This window comes from Schistocerca serialis, chromosome 3, assembly GCF_023864345.2.
Source record: "Schistocerca serialis cubense isolate TAMUIC-IGC-003099 chromosome 3, iqSchSeri2.2, whole genome shotgun sequence".
Classification (NCBI taxonomy): domain Eukaryota; kingdom Metazoa; phylum Arthropoda; class Insecta; order Orthoptera; family Acrididae; genus Schistocerca; species Schistocerca serialis.
Window position 1 is genome coordinate 8787213 of NC_064640.1, and position 12070 is coordinate 8799282.

General features: G+C 43.2%; 1 protein-coding gene across 1 annotated transcript in view; it reads right to left on the reverse strand.

Annotated features, from left to right (window-relative positions):
• Positions 1-12070, reverse strand: part of LOC126469663 (organic cation transporter protein-like) — a 546524-nt gene that overhangs the window by 251987 nt on the left and 282467 nt on the right. The window lies entirely within an intron of this gene.

Sequence of the window (12070 nt, forward strand, 5' to 3'; positions counted from 1 at the left end):
TGGTCTTTCCATACAAATTAAAACAATAAGAATGACTTTCAATTTTAAATGAACAGATGAATCTTTAGCTGTAACAATTTAAGGTAAAGGAAGTAATACATGTTTGATTTTGTTCTTTTAGGATTTTATCAAGTTTCTGAATAATTTTTTTTGTTTCCTTTAACAATTTTTAACAAAAAAGGCAAAAGTTCTGGAGCAGAACCCCTCACTTATGTGAGCTACAAGCCGCCACTGGTCACGTAGACTCAACCGATACACGTAAGACACAACTCATACACTGAATAGAAAGGGGGGATCGTACGCAGAGGACGAAAGCCCATCCCGATTAGACAGATGAATAATCCTTCGCCCGGTGGGGAGGGGCGGGGGCGAGTGCCTCCCTGTAAAGAAGGCGATGCGACTCTTCTTTGCAGTAATACCCATCGACACCTGGACAAAATTTTAGCCTCGTAGTAAGACTGACAACTTGCAAATTCGTGCACTTTACTGCACGTAAGAGCACAGTATCCTCGATAAAAGTTCACAACTTGAGTGAGTAATGTCTTACAAATATTTGGGAGCTTTTCGAGCTATGAAGTTGTTTAGTTAGCGCTAATAACAGACCACTATTTACTGGTAGGATACTGGAAAACTGGAGTTTGCCTACAATAGTGTTTGCATACAATAGTCATACGGCCCATATTTGAATACCGCTCCAGCGTAAGGGACGTTTATCAGGTCTGTCTAACAGAGGACATTGAACGGGCAGCGAGAAGGGAGGTGCGAACAGTCGCAGGCTTGCTTGCCATTGCAGGGCGTATAAGAGAAATGTCGAACAATCTTAAATGACGGGTCGAAGAAAGACGCCGTACATCTTGGGCGAAACTGCTTAGAAATGATCACGAATAGGTTTTCAGGAATATTCTCCCGTTGTATAGAGCTGTCACAGATAAAATGAAGCAAGAGGCGTAAAAGCAGTCATTTTTGCTATGCTCAATTCGTGAATGAAACGAGTAGAAATTTTATATGGTCTAACAGAAGTACGCTTTGCTACACATTTCACAGTAATTTGCAGAGTACACGATATCTGATCAAAAATATCGGGACACGTTTATGTAATGCGTAATTGACAAGATGATGTCAAGAGACGTACAAAAGGAGGCGGGGAAAGGTGCGTTGTCCGTGGAGGGGCAGTAACAGCAGAAAGGAGTTCGCTTACTACGAACGTAGACTGGTCGTTCCATAAGTCACATTTCGACACTTCTAAAGCTGTGCCAATTCGACTGCTGCTAATGTGATTGTAAAATGGAAACAAGAAGGAACGACCACCAAGCAGACCTCATGGAGTGACGTTTACAGACGGTCAAATATTGCGGAGGGTGGTTCTAAAAATCGGATGAATCACTCGTGACTTCCAAAGTGGTAGCAGCTTTGTTGCTAGCACAAAGAGTTCAAAACGAGGCACTGGTCGAGCTGCTCCTCGTAAGCCACACATTTCTATAGTCGTGTAAAAAGTTGCGTCACTGGACTGTGGATGACTGGAAACTAACGATGAATCTCTGTATACCCTGTGGCAATCCAATGAAAGGTTTTGTGCTCGGCGAACGCCTGGAAAACGTCACCTACCATCGTGTGTCGTGCCAACAGTGAAGTATGGAAAAGGCAGTGTTATGTTGTGGGGATGTTTTTCGTAGATAGGGTGTGGTCTTCTTATTACATCTAAGGAAATACTAGATGCGGAACACACTTTACACCATTGTGTACTGCGTACAGAAGATGGACAGTTCGGAGTCGGTGATTTTATCAGCATGACAGTGCACCCTGTCATAAAGAAGCATCTCTATGGCGATAGTACGCTGACAATAATATTCCTGAAATGGACTGGCCTGCCCAGGGTCCGACATAAGCCCAGTGGAACACGTTTGGGACGAGCGAGAACGTCGACTTTGCCCTAGCCCCAGCGCCCGACACTACTACCTTCTCCGGTTTCGGTTCGAGCGGAAGAATGGGCTGTCATTCCTCCACATGACATTCAGACACCTAACTGAAAGTGTGTCCACAGTTCGAGCCATCATAAAGACGAAGAGTGAACATATCCTCTATTAATGTCCATTTATAGGTGTCCAGATACTTTTTATCAGACAATGTAGATGTAACGTGGCGGAGAACGCATGTCATTATTTATCATCTCCCCCGAAACCTACTTCACATACGATAGCCAACAGAGAGAACACACGCTCGTACTATTTCTCTGGTGTCACCATTCTCTGACTTTTTAGCCATCTTCTATACAATATAGACGATAGTAATGAGGTTTTGGACTACGCTAGAAAGACAATATGCCTGAAGTTAGGAGTAAACGTTCACACTGAACTTACTGACGACATTTTAACGCCACCTTTTACGAAAAATACTCTTTAGACCAGTGGTCGTCAAACTGTTTTGCAATACTGACTTCATGGAGCGGCACCTCTGGCCGCATATGAACCGATGGTATCATTAACTAACTGTACCTGGCCACACTTTGCTGTGGACCAGTCTCCTTAAACAGAAAACAAAGAAAAGAAAAAAGCACACATTTCTATTATAGACGGGAACTGATATACGTCCTTATTTCCTTCTCTTCGGTGTGTCTATTCACCTCCCTCTCCCCCACTCTTTGTCCATCTCTCCTCCTCCCCCTCTCTCTGTCCATCTTCTCCTCTCTCCCTCCCTCTCCTTCCAGTTTTCTATGTCAATTTCTTCCCACTCCCCTATCCATCTCCATCCACCCCCCCCCCCTCTCTCTCTGACCTTGAGCCTTGTTTATTGTCATTGCAAATTCAGGTTCCGTAGCAGTAATCTATTCACAAACGCATAAGCCATAATACAACTTCCTTGTTTGTTAACAACGTTTCCACCACTGTATTCTGTAAGCGTTTACAAACGTATGGACAACATACTTCTTAATATATACTGGGTGATCAAAAAGTCGGTATAAATTTGAAAACTGAATAAATCACGGAATAATGTAGATAGAGAGGTACAAATCAACACACATGCTTAGAATGACATGGGGTTTTATTAGAACCAAAAAATACAAAAGTTAAAAAAATGTCCGACAGATGGCGCTACGTCTGGTCAAAATAGCAATAATCAGCATAACAAAGTAAGACAAAACAAAGACGATGTTCTTTACAGGAAATGCTCAATATGTCCACCATCATTCCTCAATAATACCTGTAGTCTAGGAATAGTGTTGTGAACAGCACTGTAAAGCATGTCCGGAGTTATGGTGAGGCATTGGCGTCGGATGTTGTCTTTCAGCATCCCTAGAGATATCGGTCCATCACGATACACTTGCGACTTCAGGTAACCCCAAAGCCAATAATTGCACAGACTGAGGTCTGGGGACCTGGGAGGCCAAGCATGACGAAAGTGGCGGCTGAGCACGCGCTGAACTAGCACATTCCCCATTCTGACAATACAGCTTCACTAAAAGTGCCTATTCAGGTAACGTCAACATGCTGCGACTGCTGGCGCATCTTCTGATTCTCTCTCTCATTACAGTTCCTTTTATACACGATTGTCATGCGCAGTCACTGTCGTTTTGCTGTACAGCGCCATCTGTCGGACATTTTGTGAACTTTGTTTTTTTGGTTCTAATAAAACCCCATGTCATTCCAAGCACATGTATCAATTTTTACCTCTCTATCTACATTATTCCGTGGTTTATTAAGTTTTCAAATTTATACTGACTTTTTGATCACTCGGTATATACAGGGTTTCCCATTTATCTTGACCACCCTAAATAACTGTTATCCAGATGCAAATTACAAAATGTTTCAAGCAAATGTTCTTTAGCTGTCAGGGGGACATTAATCAGCATGATTGCCTTCGTTGTAGCTGTATTTTTTATTCGGTAATTCATTCCTTCTCCTAAAGACCTATTAAAAAATATATCGCAGTGTACCATTCACAAACAGAACGTTATTAATTACATAACACAACACTGACGTTGACGCCCCCAGCGCTTAGTGCAGGTACTCGGGGTAATGGAACACATCCACGTGCTGACAATGACAGAGGACAAATGTAAACATGGGTAGAATGCACACCCGTCATTTCGTCAACCACCGTCAGCTGAAGAGTTGTGTGAGTAGAATGTACACCAACGAAGAGAAGGTAGAAATGCTACTCATCTATAGGAAATGCAAGTTAGCAGAACAGCAATTAAAATACTGTTTTCTTATGTACGGGTACATTCAGTGCAGTAGTTTAGTCCTTTTAAATACGGTTGGTAGAGTAAGCATACAGTTAAGGCTGTCCTTCCTACAAACTGCTTTGACATAACGTTTCTTTTATTGTTGTTGTTGTAGCTGTTGTTGTTGTAGCTGTTGTTTTTGAAGGTAGGCGAAATGCTACGCATGCAGCGGAACTGTACAGAGAGCTATTTCCTGACAAAAACCCACCTTCCCGACGGATGTTTTCTCCTCTTGTTGCGAAGCTTCAGGAAACGAAGTTTCAACCCACGACAAGCAATCATCGTAGCACTCGCACAGACGGAGCTGCCGAAGTTACTGTTCTCGCTTCCGTTGCTATGAATCCACGTGTGACCACACGACAGTTGAACACGAGATTGGCATTCTTAAAACCAGTGTACATCGTATTCTCTCACGTCACCGGTTCCATCCTTACCATGTACATCTACATCAAGAATTGCATGGGAATGGTTTCCAGAATCGTGTACAGTTCTGTCAGTGGCCACAGTTGCAAATCCTCGTCAACCGGAACTTCTTTTCCAGTGTTCTATTTACCGATGAATGTTCCTTCTCAAATAAAGGACAGGATGCTTGGTACCACAATTATTGGCCGTTATTTTATCAATGGTAGTCTAAACAGCACAGCGTATGCCAACTTCCTCAGACGATTTCTTCCTCCTCTTCTGGATGAAGTGCCGCTAAGAACCAGAATGCTTATGTGGTTTCAACACGATGGATGTCGAGCACATAATGCCGTGCGTGCACGTCGTTTTCTGAACCGAAGGTATCCTGCCAGATGGATTGGTCGAGGAGGAACAGTTACCTGGCCTGCTAGGTCTCCTGATTTAAATCCTCTGGACTTTTTTCTTTGTGGATGCCTTAAAGACGTTGTCTATCGCGATATTCCAACAACTCCGGTGTACATGCAGGAACGTATCGTGCATGCTTGTAATTCTCTTCAGCAGGCAACACTGTAAGCAGTAAACAATTCTTTAATTCAACGAGTGTACCAGTGGATCGGTGTCCAGGGTCACTACTTTGAGCACCTTTGAATGTTCTACTCCTGGTCAATGCTACAGCAGAGTCAAAGTCAACTTTGTGTTTTTTTTTTCACTTGATTTGCATTTGTTTTCTGACAACTCCAGCAAGTAGATAACTTTGTCATCCCAGGCTCAAAGTCAACGTTGTGTTATGTAATTAATAACATTGTGTTTCAGTGAATGGTACATTGTGATACATTTTTGAATAGGTCTTTAGGAGATGAAATGAATTACCGAATATAAATACAGGATGCCATTTAAAAAAGTCATACTGCAGTTCACATTTTTGCACAATACAAAGCTACAACGAAGGCAATCATGCAGACTGATGTCCCCCTGACAGCTAAAGAACATTTGCTTCAAACATTTTGTAATTTGAATCTGGACAAATAGTTGTTTAGGGTGGTCAACATAAATGGGACATCATATATATATATATATATATATATATATATATATATATATATATATATATATATTTTGTGTGTATTTAAAATTATGTAGTCTATATGTGTCTAAACACTCATAGAAATGTGTAAGAATTTGAAGTAAATCGAAAAGGTACATTAAGAGATTTGTGGCAACAATGTTAAATCTGTATAAGTATTGGGGCAACAGCAGTATGGGGCCACTCTGCATTGTTGCCAGATAAATCCAAGATGGTGGGGATGACATCATCCAAGATGGCGGAATTTGGTGGAGAGAAGATCAATTGGGCTACCTCCACTAACCGAACCCCCTCCCCTCCTCCTGAAAAATGGCAGGAAATTCAAATTCCAATAGCATAATGCACCACACACCCGTTATCTCTAATAAGCAAAGAAAATCGCTGCAAGATAGTTCACTTGCGCTACCTCCACTAACCTAAGTCACCCGACTTCCACTTCCTCCTGCCAACTGGAGCCAAGTTTGAATTTTTGCGCTACACAATGGTGTTTCGCTACCAACCTAAGAAAATTGCGGGAAGATATATCACTTGTACTAACCTAAGTCATCCGACCGCCACCTCCTCCTACCAACTGGCGCCAAGTTTCAATTCCAACACGATAATTCATCACGACGCAGTTGTCTCTACTAAACAATGAAAATCACAGGTAGATAGGTCACTTGGCCTACCTCCACTAACCTAAGTCACCCGACAACCACCTCTTCCCACGAACTGGCACCAAGTTTGAATTTTGGAGGTAAAAAAAGGTCAATTCGCGTATCTCTACTAAGCCAAGAAAATTGCATGAAAAAAAGTACACTTGTACTAACCTCAGCCACCTGACCGCCACCTCCTCCAAAGGATTCATTGGAAAAAGGACTCTGGCATAAGTCTTTATTATTTAACGATATTCATGCAGATGTGTTCACCATGAGGGCAGGACTCCAACTGACTTAGTACACATCGCCACCACCAGAGGGCGCTCTCGTGAGGTCAGGTGGTGACACAAGTACCGTAATACAAGATGGCGGCACACAGTATGTTCACCACGAGATCCGGACTTCAACTGACTAAGTACATATCGCCACCACCAGAGGGCGCTGTCTTGACGTGAGGTGATGATGCAAGTACCGTTATTCAAGATGGTGGCATACAATGTGTTCACCACGAGACCTAGTACTCAGTACCACCAGCAGAGGGTGCTGTCGTCTGTTTCGTGATGTAATCCAAGATGGTGGGGGGAATGGCGGGATAACGACTCTGGACACAAGTCTGTATTTTGTAGGCAGTTTCTGCACCACGAGATCTAGACTCCAACGGACCTAGTGCACAGCACTGCCACCAGATGGTGCTGTCTTCCCTCATGTGACATAACCAAAGATGTTGGTCTGGAGGGCGAAAATGGGGCGAAAATGTCTCAGCCTGCTCTGGGTTGCGGTATAGAGTAAGGAAGGACTGAACTCTATTTATTTTGAAACAATTTATTTAGGGGTGGAGTATATTTATCATAGTGACACAAAACAAACGCTCTAACATGCTTGGGGCCATCTCACACAGCCCACAGACTCGTAAACTACTACTAAATAACGCTCTCCAGACACACAAACAACTCCTAATTTTCCGAAATAATTTCAGTACAGAAATGCTCCTAAATAAAGCAGCACAGTGATTTGTAGACACACTCAGTACTCGTAACCTTTCCAACTAGCGCATGGCACAGCCTACAGGCTTGCTCGCAAAATACTTCAATCAATGCGCACAAGCACTGCCACCCTGTCAACTATAGCACAAAGTGACGCGGTCGCCAGTCGTCAAACCGCGCACAGACCACCGCCCAGGTCCCGTAAGCATGAGACGTCGACATCTCATTCATACTTGGCTCATGAGAAATTGCTACCCAAATACGTATTCACCTAGACTCCGCGTCCGTCGTGACCACGCGGGAGTGCAGGTGCTCCAAGGGTCGCGCACAGCCGCGAGCCGCGAGCCGCTGCCGAACTCGGCACAAACTCGCCTGCTTCTATTTTCGTGTATACAGTCACGCTTATACTGACGTCACAGAATTCCGAGACGCGCTCACACGAGACACCTCCGAGCAGCACATGTCTTTACCGCCAACGACAGAATAGCACAGGGCGCATTGCTCGTAGCGCGACGTGACGCACCCGTTTAACCGTACTCAACAACCCAGCGTGGCTCTCGCCTCGTCGCGAAACGTCTGCATGGCGACTCGCCATCTGAAACGTTCTCAATGTTATTCTTACGTCACATGGCTTTGTAAAAAAAGTAAGAACCTAGTCGACCTCTCGGCAATTGTATATTGTACCAGCAATAGTTAACGTTCGCTTTCTTGATGTCTCAGTTGTATGCACGGAAATTCTTGCCCTAACAGAACCTGTTTACGAAAATAATATCCAATTCACTCGTCCCAGGGCAGCTAACATGATACCCTTCCTGCTCTCAACATACACAAACGTCCTCACCGCTATATCGCAGCACAAAGGATGTGAAAGAATCGAGCACTATCTTTGGCTCTTATCGAATTTACTGGTGGTGGTGGTTAGTGTTTAACGTCCCGTCGACAACGAGGTCATTAGAGACGGAGCGCAAGCTCGGGTTCAGGAAGGATTGGGAAGGAAATCGGCCGTGCCCTTTCAAATGAACCATCCCGGCATTTGCCTGAAACGATTTAGGGAAATCACGGAAAACCTAAATCAGGATGGCCGGAGACGGGATTGAACCGTCGTCCTCCCGAATGCGAGTCCAGTGTGCTAACCACTGCGCCACCTCGCTCGGTCGAATTTACTCTCCGAATAACTGATACCACCGATATCGAAGCACGGTCCGCCTTTCTTTTCTTCCTTCTGCACACGAGATTTTCAGCGGTTATTTTACACAGATCGCCAAATTGTACTGACAATTAAATCATACAAACTACCATACATATCGTCAAATACGGAAACACTCTTACAATAGGTCTCATAGTCACCCTCTCTACTCATGCCATAAAATAAACCATACTAACTTTACAATGCAATGTATACACATTTTACACAATGTAAGCCACAGTAACTTTACAATACAATATATACACATTTTACACAAACAGTGCAGTTATCTTTTATATCTGTACAGCACCCGAAAAAATTATTGTACGCCTACACTCACACAGGCTATATGTCACGATGCTCCCCAGACCTAGGGAAGCACCGTCAGCCTTTTTTTTCATTCAACAGACGTGACATTCGGCACCATACAAAATCATCCCGTTTACATCAGAGCACCCTCAGCGGACCGAAGTCGCACTCAGAACTCATTTACAAATTTGTGATCGTTTCCCCTCGGCACAAACGCGTTACTATTTCTGCTCCAAACATACTCGCTTTTCTACACACATCTCCATACCTGGGGATTACAAGAACATACGTATTTTCGCATGCTTCACCATAATATCATTCCATTTTTGCGGTGCTTCTCGAATGAAGCACTAGGCGGTCTCCTACCGATCGCTAACGCAACATAATTGCCAAGATATAGACAGGAAATTATTTCTCTACAAACTCCAAACTTTAGCGAGGTGCAGCGTGCTGTAAACCACTGAGTAACTAGAAACAAATAGAGGAAACTCATATTTCCACTCTCGAATACTGAAGTCGGTCATGTAACACATTCCAAATCATCCCTATAATTTACAACCCAACTAAGGTCTTTCATATGTCTAGAGAACAGGCAAACGTGTCTTCCACACATCACAATGGATCTTTTCTCAACTAAATAAAGGCACGAAACGTGCAGAAACAGTCGACCAAACAATTTACATGGGAGGGAATAACGGTCCAGCGCAAACGCATCTCCATACACAGTCTTATCAAATTTCCACTTGATCACAAAAGCCGCCCAACACATACTACGTATTAGTTCGCTATTCGGTCGTCTAGACGAGGGTAAAGCTTTCCCAGATACAATCCTTCACTCGAACAGGCCACTGCATTCGGACGGCTGCTAGTATTAACAGAAAACGTGAATCATTACCACCATAGGCCAAGCGTTCACGGAGTAATTCGGGAAAATCCGTCACATATATCTTTTATCCTTATACTTACAATTAAATTTTACGTTTGCGGGCTCAATGGAACGGCTGGCGACCGCGTCACTTTGTGCTCTAGTTGACAGGGTGTGGGGGGTGGTAGTGCTTGTGCGCAGTGATTGCGAGCAAAGCGATATTTGGTGGTGGCGATGTGTACTAAGTCAGTTGGAGTCCTGCCCTCATGGTGAACACATCTGCATGAATTTCGTTAAATAATAAAGACTTATGCCAGAGTCCTTTTTCCAATGAATCCTTTGGAGGAGGTGGCGGTCAGGTGGCTGAGGTTAGTACAAGTGTACTTTTTTTCATGCAATTTTCTTGGCTTAGTAGAGATACGCGAATTGACCTTTTTTTACCTCCAAAATTCAAACTTGGTGCCAGTTCGTGGGAAGAGGTGGTTGTCGGGTGACTTAGGTTAGTGGAGGTAGGCCAAGTGACCTATCTACCTGTGATTTTCATTGTTTAGTAGAGACAACTGCGTCGTGATGAATTATCGTGTTGGAATTGAAACTTGGCGCCAGTTGGTAGGAGGAGGTGGCGGTCGGATGACTTAGGTTAGTACAAGTGATATATCTTCCCGCAATTTTCTTAGGTTGGTAGCGAAACACCATTGTGTAGCGCAGAAATTCAAACTTGGCTCCAGTTGGCAGGAGGAAGTGGAAGTCGGGTGACTTAGGTTAGTGGAGGTAGCGCAAGTGAACTATCTTGCAGCGATTTTCTTTGCTTATTAGAGATAACAGGTGTGTGGTGCATTATGCTATTGTAAATGAACTTTCTGCCATTTTTCAGGGGGAGGGGAGGGTGTTAGGTTAGTGGAGGTAGCCCAATTGATCTTCTCACCAGAATTCAAACTTCCCACCAAAATCCGCCATCTTGGATGATGTAATACGCTGTTGCCATGTCTCCACACCACCATCTTGGATGACGTCATCACCGCCATCTTGGATTCATATGGCAACAATGCAGAGTGGCCCCATATCGTTATTGCCCTAGTACTTGTATATTAATACCTAAGAGTGTGCCCGTTTTAGAATTCAATGTTGTGTCAAAAAATTTCAAACCAATCGGTCAAGAATTTTCGGAGATTAACGATTTTTAACAAACCAACATTTTCATTTTATAACGTTTCTCTTTTTATTACATATATACCGGATGACGTTCTATTAGTTATGTAAGAAAACTTGAGAATGTGAATGCAATGCTGCGTCAAAATTTCAAAACAATCCATCAAGAACTTCCGGCGATCTGAGATTTTGGATGTATATTTATATATATAGGCTTTGCAACTATTACTAATCGCAAATCTCCGAAAGTGTTTGACCTTATGCTTTAAAATTTTGATACAACATTGCATCGGAGGACGCATGTGTTTTATGTCCTATTTTTTAACATGTTATATATAATTTTTCATAATTTAAATAATAGGAAAAATACGTACCTAAACCTTCGCCTGTACTAGAACGCAACGTTGTGTCTACAGGGTGTTACAAAAAGGTACGGCCAAACTTTCAGGAAACATTCCTCACACACAAAGAAAGAAAATATGTTATGTGGACATGTGTCCGGAAACGCTTACTTTCCATGTTAGAGCTCATTTTATTGCTTGTCTTCAAATTACATTAATCATGGAATGGAAACACACAGCAACAGAACGTACCAGCGTGACTTCAAACACTTTGTTACAGGAAAGGTGAAATGTCCTCCGTTAGCGAGGATACATGCATCCACCCTCCGTCGCATGGAATCCCTTATGCGCTGATGCAGCTCTGGAGAATGGCGTATTGTATCACAGCCGTCCACAATGCGAGCACGAAGAGTCTCTACATACGGTACCGGGGTTGCTTAGACAAGAGCTTTCAAATGCCCCCATAAATGAAAGTCAAGAAGGTTGAGGTCAGGAGAGCGTGGAGGCCATGGAATTGGTCCGCCTCTACCAATCCATCGGTCACCGAATCTGTTGTTGAGAAGCGTACGAACATTTCGACTGAAATGTGCAGGAGCTCCATCGTGCATGAACCACATGTTGTGTCGTACTTGTAAAGGCACATGTTCTAACAGCACAGGTAGAGTATCCCGTATGAAATGATGATAACGTGCTCCATTGAGCGTAGGTGGACGAAACTAAAATGAGCTCTAACTTGGAAATAAAGCGTTTCCAGACACATGTCCACATAGCATCTTTTCTTTATTTGTGTGTGAGGAATGTTTTCTGGATGTTTGGCCGTACCTTTTTGTAACACCCTGTATATTTAAAAGTAATTTTTCGAGTACTTTCAGGGTAGGACGTTTTCATTTA